We start from the raw sequence: 12,799 nt of genomic DNA, 5'->3' as shown, positions 1-12,799 counted from the left end.
CTGTGTGAAGCATGAATCACAGCGTCATTTAGGTTGGAAAAGACCTTTGAGATCACCAAGTCCAACAGTTCACCCAGCACTGCCAACTCCACCACCAAACCATGTCCCTGAGCTCTGCATCTGCATGTTTTTTGAACATCTCCAGGGATGGTGATGCCACCACCTGCCTGGGCAGCCTGGGCCAATGCGTGACCACCCTTTTGATGAAGAAATTTTTCCCAATATCCAATCTAAACCTGCCCTGACACAACTTGAGGCTGTTTCTTCTCATCCTGTTGCCTCTTTACGTGGGAGAAGAGACCGACCCCTCCCTCGCTACCACCCGCTGTCAGGCGGCTGTAGGGAGCCATCAGGTCCCCCCTGAGCCCCCTCCTCTCCATGCTGAGCACCCCCAGCCGTGTGCCCCAGCCCCTTCCCCAGCCCCCTGCCCGGCTCTGGACACGCTCCAGCCCCCCTACGTCCCTCTGGGCCTGAGGGGCCCGAAACTGAACCCAGGGCTCGAGGTGCGGCCCCACCAGCGCCGAGCACAGGGGCACGGGCACTGCCCTGGCCCTGCTGGCCACACCGTTTCGGATCCGAGCCGGTGGAAGACAGAACAGTGAAGGGTGGACACCTCATCCTGCTTTGGTCAGTGGGTGTCTAAGCCACTGTGCATAACCCATGGGTTTACTTCAGGGGTCCCCAGCTCAGTGGAAAGCGAGACTTCAGCATTCCAGCTTTGGACCTCACTTTTCTGCTCCTTTACATGCCCACACCTTCTCCTGTATTTCCACCTATAATTACATGAGACCTACATACCTCCTTCTCTGCTGCAACTCATGCCCATGCCTCCTACCCTATAACTTTGTGTCTTCTCCTGTTGCTATCCTCCCTCCCTCCCTCCCTGCAGCCTTCCTCCTGGCCTCCTCTTCACCGGCTGCCTTCACTGCAGGCTGAGCAGTGGAGCAGGGATCCCCAGCTAGCTAAGCTGGGTGGGAGAGCCTCCCAGTCAGCCCGAGATGTGCCTTCCCTTGACTACCTGTCAGCCTGTGAGACATGCTGCCACTCAGCTGCTAGCACACCATCTCCAGACCAGATGTTGTGCAGGTCTGGTTTAATTTGGTCTGAGCTGTGGTGCAAGCTTTATTTTTGTGTCTGTTTTTCAAGTGCTTCCTCATCTTGCTCTGTGATTTTTATATTTCAGTTTGTATTTTAACCCCTAATCTACTGGTGACTGTTCTGCATGTACACTGAAGGCTGGTGCAAACACCATGTCCCGTCTATCAGAGGATGTGCATGCTGCTGCTTTCCTTCCTCCTAGTCTAATGCCAGTATATAACGAATTTACAACCTTTGCTTTCAGACAGGTGTGTCGAAGCAAAGGCAATTCCTCTAAATTTTCAAAGGCACCTTAGTAACGGGGAAGACTAAGCCTCCCTTAGATACCCAAGGGACTTGAGAGAATTCAGGTGAGTAAAAGGAGTTAGCCGCTTAAGACCAAAAACTTTCAAAACGTGTAAATAACTTAAGCCTAGACTGAAAAAAAAAAAAAAGTCTTGGGTATTTAAAACTCATATGCAGCATCACCTACAAAAGTTCCAGTAGATATTTTTAATCTCACTAGGCATTCACTTTTAGGTATCAACCTTCATTTTTAAACACTTTAGTTGTAAATGATCCCAGGATACTTTTGAAAATATTTTCCTTATACATTTTTCTGCCCAGTGTTTGAGGCATGACAACTTTTTCCCCCAGTGTGTGGCCTCCACAGATGTTTAAAATTTCTTTTAGTGGTAGAAGACTGACAAGTTTGATAACAGCAGGTTCTAACCTAATTATTAAATGTTAACCTCTTGAGGTTAAATAATCTCTTCTGATGTCATTAAAAATGCCCCAGGAGCCCTGATGTACCATCTGCACATTTGCAACAGACGTTTAAAGAGAAAAATGGTGCAGCTCTTCCCTCTCCAGCCACCCTCTGCAGAGCAGTCACTCAGGCAAGCAGTCTCTGTGCCATTAACTCATTTCTTCTTCTTCCTCTCCTGCCAGTACCCCTGCCAGACCTGCTCCCCAAACCATCTGCGCTTCACAGGGCTCTGAAGGTAGGAGAGTGCGGGAGGGCATCCCGTGAAAAAAAGTAAAGCAACCCCCATTCACCAACACTTACTACAGAAAATCAGGGCCATTTTCAATGCTTCTGCCGACAGTCCTGTACTGAGTTGTGCTGCATCCCTGAGCAGTTGATCCCCACTCAGATTTTGGAAGCGCTGCTCCCCGCGATGCCAAGAGGCATTACAGCTGCTTGGCCTTGACTGCTGAGCCCTTTGTGACTGCTGAGCCATTTATTTATGCGCCGATGTTCGGGTTGGTGTGTCTCACTCGGATATGAACAATTTAGCCTATTACTCACACCCCCCACACCCCCCAGATGATATGTATATAGGCTGACATTTAATGGTACATTCACCCAGAAGAACAGATGAAATGTCTGAAGCAGTTAAAGGAAGAGGTATTTTCATTTCTAATAGCAGTCAGGATATTGGGAACGGATGACGCATCCATCAGCTAAGTCAAACTTCTGGATTTTCCTGATGCAGTGCAGACTTCTATTATAGCCTTATTGATAGCATTCAGTAATCTCTCAATGTGTTCAGTAATCTCTCAATGAAGTGCACCATATACAGTAATTGATGTGTGACCTTTCTTTAGGGAGAAAATGAACAAAAGCTGGCTGTGCTGGGCTGCACACTGAGGGTTGTGGCATAGCTCCGCTATCTCTAATTTCCCCGGTGCATGCAGAGGGAATGCCTGCCATTGCTCAGCAGGAAGGTCTTGTGGCTAAGGTGTCCTTTTGGTGAAGGTGAGAAGTATCAGAGTTTAAAAAATTCACTTTCTCCCTTACGTAAGCACCCCTTAATGGACTTGTGTCCTGCTGTGGCACTTGGGTCTTCTCTGGGTTGCTTTCCCACCGCGCAGTGGCCTCACTGCCCTCCTCCTCCTATCCCATCAGCAGGACCAAGGCGACGCAGGAAGGGTGCATTTCCCTGTGTCTCCCTGCATGGCTGAGTGCACAATGCTATCGGACGGGATTTTGTGAGCATTTTGCGACTGGCCACTTTATTCTCATTCACCTTGCTTCTGTACTAAGCGTGTGAAGCACGCATCGCCTACTTCTGAATTGGCAGGGCCTATATCAGCCTTGACATGCTGCAAAGATTGGCTTGAATTCCTTCACTGGGATTTTCTCCTTGTTGCTATTTTTGTCGGGGATGGCTCTTGCCTGGTTTTCACTCAGGGTGTTGTAAACTTCAGACATCATAGCTGAGATGAGGACTGTAACAAAAACATGCTTCTCGACCAAATGTTCATAAGATTGGAAGTCAGCGCAAAAAGTACTGCAGAAGTGTTGTTTGGCTGTCTGACAGAGAAACTGATCATTTTTTACTGTTGCAGCAAAATTACCATATAAGGTTACTTTAAAGTTGGGTACTAAGCTAACTTTCTATTTAAATAACAAGGAGATAGGCAGACTAAACCTAGGGGGTGGAGGCACCGCACCAAGACTGTAATAGCAAGTTTTATGATGTTTATTTTTTGCTTTTGAAACAGGAATCAAGTATCCTTTTCTTTTTTTTATTTTTTTTGGTTTGTGTAGGGGTGATGGTGGGTTTTTTTAGAGAAAGGCAAGAAAATACTTCATTCTAAAGTACCTGGGGCCAGGATCAACTCCTGTTCACGGGCACAGACACACCATTCCTCTTGTCTTCAACAGGAGCTGCTCATGCATCTGAAGATAGCCCCTAGGCTCTACAAGTCTGATAACTTCCCAGCCAAGGAGTGAATGTTTCTCTCCTCTCTGTTTTTATCATTCACTGACTATCCTCCAGACACATCCTTTGATAATCTGCAAGCCTTGAGAGAAAGCATCCCTCTCCCCGAGCCCCTGCTCATGTGTGTAAAAGGGAGATACATTTATGACTCTTCTATGTAGCAGATTTTTATGAAGACATTTGTTGCCTACAGCTTTATTTGTGCGCTCTCCCAGCCTACCCGGGAAGCCCAGCGGCGCGGGGTGCACGGCTGTGGTTTGGCTCCGCTGGGGGTCCGTGCGTGGGGGTCAGCACACTGCACAGCAGGGTCCATGCTCAGTTCTGTCACTCCTCCATTTCTAGGTGACCTTTTTTCCTCCCCCCTTGACCTTGTAGCTCTCTGTGACCTAATCGCTGAATGATCATTACAGAATTTTTGGTAAGGCATTGCCAATAGGGCATTTATCTCAGCCGGCAGCTTTAAGGCTTCTTTGATGTCAAGGGTCCCTCCACCAGTGCCAGCTGGGTGACATGAAGGGTGCGATCAGCTTAGAGATGGAAGGCCATCTCTGTCACCCCAACACCTTTGATCAAACCATAAAACCTCAGAATTACCTGGCATTTACATGGCACTGGAGTTTTGTCTCCAGCCACAGGTAAAATTACAGCTCTTTGGACAGGGCTGTCGAGTTTGTCACCTACCCTACAGCTGAGCCCTGGTAGATTTACACATGGGCTGTAATGTAGGAACTGCTCTTTAAACTCTCAGCATGGTAAGTCCTTCACTAAAGGCTACAAAGGCCTATCCTCCTTGAATATGGGGGAGGAAAGAAGTGATCTTCATGATTAAGAGTTCAAGGGCTGTGAATCATGAATGAAATCGCAGCTAAATCTTAGGAGGCAGTAAGACTTGAGGTGCACCTTAGCTTTTCCTTATTGTCTTTTTTAGGTTTCCTCCTCAATCTTCTGTGCATGGCAGACCCTGTTCTGAGGTGTGGAATTCTTCCTGTGCACATCCAAGGTCCCTAGTTTGGACAGCATATAACCCATAGGCGCTGGAGGTGGTTAACAACATGGGTGCTGCGTTGCTCTCAACACAAGGTGTTGATTGTCTCATCAAATACCATATACCCACGTGTCTACCATGAGTATGCACAAGTCTGTACTGCTGTGGGACTGAAGATGTAGACTAGTTTTCCAATCCTACTGTGTTAATGCACATTTCAGTACGCTTCAGTAACTCCAAAAGCTTGCCATCATTTACTAGCTGGGGGAACTTTTCTGCTTTCCTTGCTATCCACATGACAGTAAAATAAATAGTCCATTGGAAGTACGCAAAGGAAATTTTAGACTTAAAAGATAGAATGCAGGGTTTTTTCTTTAAGACGACATTTGAATTTTGTCTTAAGAGATGTGAGGTTTTGCCAATTTCTTGTTCATATTCATAACATACATAACCTGAGTAATACATGGAAAATGTAAGCGTTCATGTAGCTAGAAACTGCAAGCAGAGAGTCATAGGTGAGAGTATGAGTAAGGATCCCAGCAGAGTGTTTCCGTGCTGTTTAAACTCTGGCATTAAGTTACTTCTTGTGGAAGATGCTGCAAACTGAAGTTTTCCGTTTTTCTGAAGAAACAGACACAACACAGTCAGTGACAAAATAAACCTCCCACAGATTTTTCTTTCAGGCTGCCTTCACCAGCTGTAAAAAAAACCTAAATAGACATGGAGCTGAGAGTCTCGAGGCCCTCTCCTACCATTGCTGACAGCAGTGTCAGTTGTGATTCTGGGCTCAAAGAGCTGGAGAACACATTTCTTGTACTTGGACTTAACATCTACCATAAACACCTACCAATGGCCCATCTACTGCAGAATCTAGAACGAGAGCCCAATCATGCCTAAAGTGTGTTCAGTAAACATACTTTTTTTTGCAGTGAAAGTTTTCTCAATGATGATTACAGATCTGCCTCAGACATAAAGGTCTATAGAGTGAGCACTGGAAAGACTCCATTCCAAATATTCTTATATTTGTTTCAAAGCAACAGGCATTCTTTTCTGGTGTCCAGTAGCAGCCAGCATCAGAGTCTACACTGGAAGTTACCACGCTTATAAAAATAGATAAATACACATCTCTTGCCTTCAAGGGAAAGTTCTTTCTAACCCCAGCAAGCAGGCAGTTGCTCAGGGCCCAAACCAGGAACAAGGATTTTCTTTAGAAAGTCATCCCATGAGTAATATGACAGTGGATATTTTTATTATTCTTAGATATGACTAATTCCTTTCCATATCCTACTTTGCCTCCATTTTGCTGTGGTCAGCAAATATACAAATTTTGCCTTTTATCAGTCTGACAGTTATTACCTTTTTTATTTCCTTGGGTATCTCCTCGGTCTTCTATTACAAGAAAGAGAAAAAAAAAAAAAAAAAGAAGCAGCTCTGACCTTTGTAGAATCGTTCCGTATTTTGTAGGCTGTAGGCTCCTACCTGCATGGCTGCAAGGGCTAACAAATGCCCGTTTAAAAATGTTTATTTTTCGTTGTTGTAAAGGCAAATATCAGCTGTACTTAATGTGGATATTACATGGAACAGCGATCCCAGTGGAAGACAGGTGTCAACTGAAAGTAGCTCAATGCTTTTCTTGCTCAATATTAATTTATTTGAATGCTGCCTAGCAGAGCATTATCAGTGCCATTGATCTGAACAAGGTCTATTTAGCTTGCACTTCATTTCTGAAGGCATAGGAAAGGGTTGTCCCTTTAACAGGTTACCATCCAGCCACACATTTCATGCATTGTCAGCGTGTCTTGATCTGCAAGTACTTTTTTGAAAGACACACCCTCAGCTGTTCCATTTGTCCCATATCTGAAGTATGACACTCTTAGAAAAAATACACAATTACTTCAAAAATATTAGGGGATCCCTAGCTGGAATGGATGATAAAAAAGATTCTGCAATGGTAATATATCCCTTCATACTGGCATGGACTGATCCTTTTAAAAGCAAACTATTTTTCTTCCATGTTCAGGTTTTAAATTTCTCTCAGCTTTCTTGAGAACCATTTACTCATCTGTCTCTCACCAAAAAAATCATACGCTCGGTGCCTACCAATGTCAATGACTTTTAGAAGGAGTCATCTTGTGAGTGCCTTGAAATATTCACTAGACAGCTCAAGCTATTTTCAAAATGTAAGTATCTGTCTGTGAACTGTTACCAGAGGCAGATGGGACACAAATCAAAATTCATATGAATCTTACTATATAAAAAAAAAATAATAGTCTCTATGTAGGCCTATAACAAAAGAGCGCATTTGTATGACTTGGGTAATAGATCAGGGGAGTTATCACTGCACAGGAAGTGCTCATCAAACTAAATATTTTTAAATGATTAAAAGAAACCCATTTTACTCTCCTAAGGGAAAAGTTATGTGCTTAGGCACCAATGACATTGATTTATGCATAATTGGATGCAAAATAGCAAAATAACATTGAACTTTCAAATGGGAAGAGGTATCTTAAGAACAGACTGCAGGTTTCTTGGACATTTTCACAGATTAGCAATAGACTGGGCCCTTACATTTAATCGAGAGCAACATCTTCAAATCCGATCAAAGGATGCGAGCTACTGCCCCAAGGTCCTGGGATCCGGCAGCATGGCACACAGCCTGCTCCCATTGATCCAAAGATGTTGGCACTTCCAGAGGATAATTATTGCATCTGTTTGAGACTCCTGCCACAGGGTGGAAGGAGGCAGCTGCCTTTTTCGTGAACTCGTGGATGCTGAAAAGTTACAGGGGATGTCTGAGGGGCTGCGCTTCTGGTTCATGATGTAGGGGTAGATAGCGGATCAACCAAAATGTGGGTAGAGGCTGAGGGCTGGGAGATCTCAGTTTTACTGGACAAAGAGAAGATTAGAGAAGGAGAGGGTGGGACTGGGACCCCGCACAGTGGGAAGTGGGAATGGCTTAGGGCTGTTGGTCTGGGAAGCCAGGAGAGCTTGTGTTGATGAAGGAGAGCTGTTCATGATGCCCTGCTGAAAACAGAATTACCCTCTGGGGAAATCTAAGCTGTGTTTAGGGGTGTATTTATTGTGTTTAGGTGGATATGGGTGGCCCAGAGCCATCAAGAGCTGCACTAAATGTTGAACTGAGAGCACCCAATCCAGGCATCCCCACCCCCAGATCCCCTAGATCCCCTCTACTTCACTCTACAGGAGAAGTACAATAGGATGGGCAGGTGTGGTGCTGTGGGCAAGGCACTGCATCGCTAAGAGTACAGAGCTTGCAGTCTTCAGTCAGATGAGGACAACCTCAGGAATGATGCTGTAGATCAGCAGAGACAAAACTGGTGTCCTGCTCTCAGTTAGATAAGAACCATTCTACCATGCTTTCATAAAGCCAACCAACCACCTGAGAAGATGTGAATATGAGGTGACAGTGTCTTGGGTACTGGGATAAGGGTACTGGGTGATAGTGGATGGTATCCAGTGTGTAAAGCAAAAAAACCTGTCACTTTATTCAGTTAGAAAGGCATTTTCTTCTTGTTTAAAACTTGACAGAGAATGCTAAGAATGCTCAATGAATTATTCTCTTCACTTTCCCCTCAAAGCTTGCATTATCTAACTTCAGAGCTTTTTTCACTTCCTTTTTAGACCATACATGCTCAGTGCACATCTTTTGAAAGCAAAAGCATCTGGACAGTGCTATAAAAGCAGTCCTTGCCAGTGCAGCACAAGAAAGCAACTCGACTTCTGAGCTGTTGCATCACAGTTGATGGATTTTTGCTGCAGTGGTAAGATAACCATTTTCATCCCTTTGCCATTGAAATTGTTAGTAGCTCGTACCACCAAACTCTACCCAACTGTGCAGCATAAGTGAACAGCTATACAATGAGCTGGCAAAAAAGACATTTTTACTCACATTGAAAGTTTGGAATGAACAAAAATGTATAAAGCATCAGAAACAGTTAAATTTCCCTACCTTTTGGGCCTCGGTGGTCCAAGCCTGACCTAGTGGGTGTGTCAAAGCTGAGACACATGACGACCTCCTCACCTCCTACCCATACCGTGTGTCTCAGCCGTACCCTGCCTGCAGGTGTGTGGGCACCAGTTTGGTGTGTGCCACACGTCTCATAACTTCTGGTTTCCTGTGGAGAGGAGCGTTGCTGTGTGGACAGTCAGAGAGCTGTGATGCACATGTCTCCCCATCTGGATGCCCAGCGAAGCCAGACTGTCAGAGTGCTGCCAAGCTCGCTGACCCTGACTCTCAGGCAGCGTCATATGTCCTATGGGTACAGGGGCTGCACTTGCAAATGTCAGCTGTGATTCACTGTTGCCCTGCAGAGCCAATGCAGCCACTGGCATCAAGTGAGAAATTGTCATTAACTCATCTGTAACTCGGAGATGAGACATCAGCTGGGATGAGTGGCCATCAGGCTAGGCATTCTCCAGATGCATAAGGAAACCTTTCCCACATGGGCGCTGAGTACATGGCAGGACTTTTCATGTGGCACAGGAAGGTAGATAACTACTTAAGACTTGTGACTCCAGAGGTGGGACATCTGTTTAAGGTCACGTCTAACCTCAGCTAAAAGGCAGCTTCATCCGGATGCCTGATCGTTATAGCTGGTGTCAAAAGTGACTGGTTTGGATGACAGCTTTGCTATTTCCTAGCTAGCTGGTTGGTTCAACCTAACCCAAAGGTGAAACTCAGCTCAAGTCAGCCTTAAGAATTTGGAACCTAACTTCCACAGAAAAATCCCTAGAAGATGATATCTGCTGACTTTCCTCCTCATCTTTACCTTGATTACAGTGGCCTTTGATTAAGGCCCTGAGTGAATTTTATGCTAACACTGACTGCATGCTGAGTAAACACTTGTACAGCAGAAGGTTAAAGAGCTGATAACTGGAAAAGCTGAAGCTCTTGGTTTTGTCTGAATCAAAAGAAATACCAGCTTCCCCAGACAGCACTGCTGGACTTCAGCTCCGGCTCTGGAGAGTCTGGCTACAGACCACACAGACCCTCCCCAGGCTGAACTGTACTCACCTATCCACCTACAATAAGATGGGGGGGGTGGGGGGGGTGGGGGGTGGGCGGCTCATGCTGTTTTCCTTAAGTGGATCAGTGCTGGCTGTGCCTCTGCCTGCCTACGGGACCTTGCTGTGGTGGCACATGCCAGGTAGCTTTCAAACTGGCTAATTTTGGTGCCATGAGTAGTAGCCTCAGCTGACATGAGCATCCTTAGCATCCTCGCCTGGCTTTGGCAGCCCATGTTCAGCCCATGGTGCAAAACCTTTCACATTATCAGCCAGCCCAGGTTAAAGCTGCACAAAAGTTAATGTTACTGCCAGTGGCAGTGCAGGTCTGTCCCAAGGTTTCCGAACATATGCTGCCCTGTATTCTTTGTGCTTGTTTCTTGGCAGTATTTCGCCGTAAAAGTGCAGTGATTCCCCCCTCCCTTTTTATATAATCTTTTCTTCGGTCATGTTAATCTCCAAAGGCTCTAAGTCTAAAGAGCAGCCTCATTGATTTATCAGCTAGATCAAGACAGAGGGGAAAAGAAAAAGCTGGAAACAAATGTAGAGTAGATTGAACAGCTATGCAAAGGATGCATATATAGTTAACATTAAAATGCAAAGAGCAAGTTACTGGCATAATGTCAGCATCACCGATGGTACAGCTAGAAAGGTTAAAAATAAATAAAGCCTTCCCAGGTAGAGTCTGCTTCACTTGGGTCTCGTGTGAGCTATGAAACTTGCCTTGTCCAGAGCTCAAAAAACTTCAGCCATGCTCAAGACCATCACAACGCACAACAGTACTATTCAGCCTGCAGGAGGGACTTGGTATCCCCAAAAGCCTTTCCTGCTCCTCTGATTATTTAGGGCCTGCCAGCCGCTTGCTTAAGCATTGGTGACTTTAGGATGGATAACCAGAGATGGGCTCTTTGTCTGGGGAGACAGGGAGAGAGCAGGAGGGATTTGCCTGCATACAGCATTCCTAACTTGTTTTCCACCATCTCGGCGTTTGGGTGATATGGTATTTATAGACACTGCTTCAACCAAAGGGAATGATAAAAGGAAAATAAAAACATAATTCATGAATCAGAGCTAGCCTACAACCTGCCTGCACGAGCATATGTGAAGAGCTGTGGCTGAGGGAGTGCAGATCAACTCCTCCAGCGAAATGGCTGTACCTACGGCTCGTGGTTGGAAAGCAAAGGACAGATCAGAGTTCCCCTAAATGGAAATGATAAATGGCTTATTATGCCTCAATATAAGGACTGTTCAGGCCCACACTCACCTAGCCATCAGTCTTTTCCAGCAGAAGAAAAATAATATTTTTTTTTTCTTGGCTTTGAAAGGGACAATTGCACCAGATTTCATCACAGCCCTTCTGTGGCGGCTTGCTTTGAAGCTGAGCAGATAAACACCCTCTGCAGGGACCCTGTCTAAACTCTTTACACACATTTGTTCGAAATGAAAATGTGAGCTGGCAGCAAGCCAGACTTCCCCCCCCCCCCCCCCCCCCCCCCCGCTTGCTTTCTGACCCCCGAGAGATGCCACGGCTGTGCGCACGCTGCACGTGGGCTTTTCCTCCCAGAATTTCGATCATCACAGGAGCTGGGCTACTGCTGGAGAGAGACACTAGCCTTCAGCTAATCACAGGGTGGTTTTACATTTTATGGCTACTATATTAAACCAAAATTTACCTTTCCTTTCCTAATTGCATGGCACGGTAAGCTGGTACGTTCTAGGGGGTGTGTGCATCGCCTTCAGAGGCAATTTGCCCAGCTTCTGTTTGCTGTCGTTTGCTTCACGTGTAGCAGAGCCAGGCATAAATTCCTGCCGCAGGCCCGCTCAATTAATGTAGAAGGGTCACGGAGCAGGCAGGAGGAGGAAAAGTAGGCCATCAATAAAAATAATAAAAATTTGGTGGAACTTCTGATACCCTCTGCAAATCAGTGACATTGTTCTTCTGGCTGTCAGACGAAAATGTGTTACCGTTTACAAGATAAGCTTAGAGAACAGCTAAAAATCAAACAGGAATTTCTTAACTATCTCCTCATCAGCTAAGACCATCACCGACACCATTGTTACCAGCATATCTAGCAAGCTGGCTGCATGCAAAAAGCGCTTGATTTATTTCACAAGCTTCCAGATAAAGCCGGTGACCATTTGGGTTGCCGTTAGCCTGAAACATGCTACAGAGGCTTGGGGAGCACTCAGGAAGCAGAAACTCAGGGAACTATGTGTGAAATGTAATGCCGGTACCATTTGCCTCATACTGAACACATGTGTCACCGGCAGAGGAAATGAGTAAGCTATAGATCAGGAATATCCCCTGGACCTGGGAGACAAGTTGTAGATGATTTTTCATTGAGCTAACCCCATAATCTAGACAAGCTTGCAGAATGTGTAAACACTACTCTCCTTATCCTGGCAATGCCGCCCACATTTTTTTCCTCGCTTCATGTTTATTATTGTGCTTAATTGGCCAAAATGATTGACATGTTTCTGCTTCAACACAAATTCTCCTGGGTCGAGGGTTGAGGCTTAGCAAGGGGATTAGAAATAGGCCTTACTTGATGTTAATGGATTCCTGTCTAGTACAAAGCAAGCAAAGATGGAAACAATAATACGACATTTTTTTCAATGGAGTCATTCATGTTTTTTCTCCTCAGTCCCCCAAAATTAAATGCGTTCTTTATAGTTCCATTTTCTGTGTGGCATTGAATCACGAGCATTAATGTTTGCTGTCATGCAGTTTATAATCAGTCGATCCATTATTTAGCGGAAGGCTTATTTCTTTTTCCTCCGATCATACCTAGGAAACCATTTTTACATTAAATTTTCACTTTCTGAAGATGCAACCGACACGATCACGTGGAGCACAAAGCAGATGGGGTTGTCACCTGTGAAGAGATTGAGAACAAGTTTTATTTCCCTCCAGGAATCCTCTGTCTGTATGCCACTATCATGAAAATGTCCATTTTCTGGCTCAAAGCTTCAGCCAGAG

General features: G+C 45.3%; 1 long non-coding RNA gene across 1 annotated transcript in view; it reads right to left on the bottom strand.

Annotated features, from left to right (window-relative positions):
• LOC308059109 overlaps positions 1-9,847 on the bottom strand; it is a 42,282-nt gene extending 32,435 nt beyond the window's left edge. Inside the window, exon 1 of the long non-coding RNA XR_013926137.1 lies at positions 2,147-9,847. This is a non-coding gene — a long non-coding RNA (uncharacterized lncRNA). The remainder of the gene's footprint in view (positions 1-2,146) is intronic.
• Positions 9,848-12,799: the final 2,952 nt, after the last annotated feature.

The sequence above is a fragment of the Falco punctatus genome (assembly GCF_963210335.1).
Source record: "Falco punctatus genome assembly, chromosome: 2".
Lineage (NCBI taxonomy): Eukaryota > Metazoa > Chordata > Aves > Falconiformes > Falconidae > Falco > Falco punctatus.
Note: the sequence above shows the minus strand (reverse complement) of the source record. Positions and strands in the feature narration are given on the sequence as shown.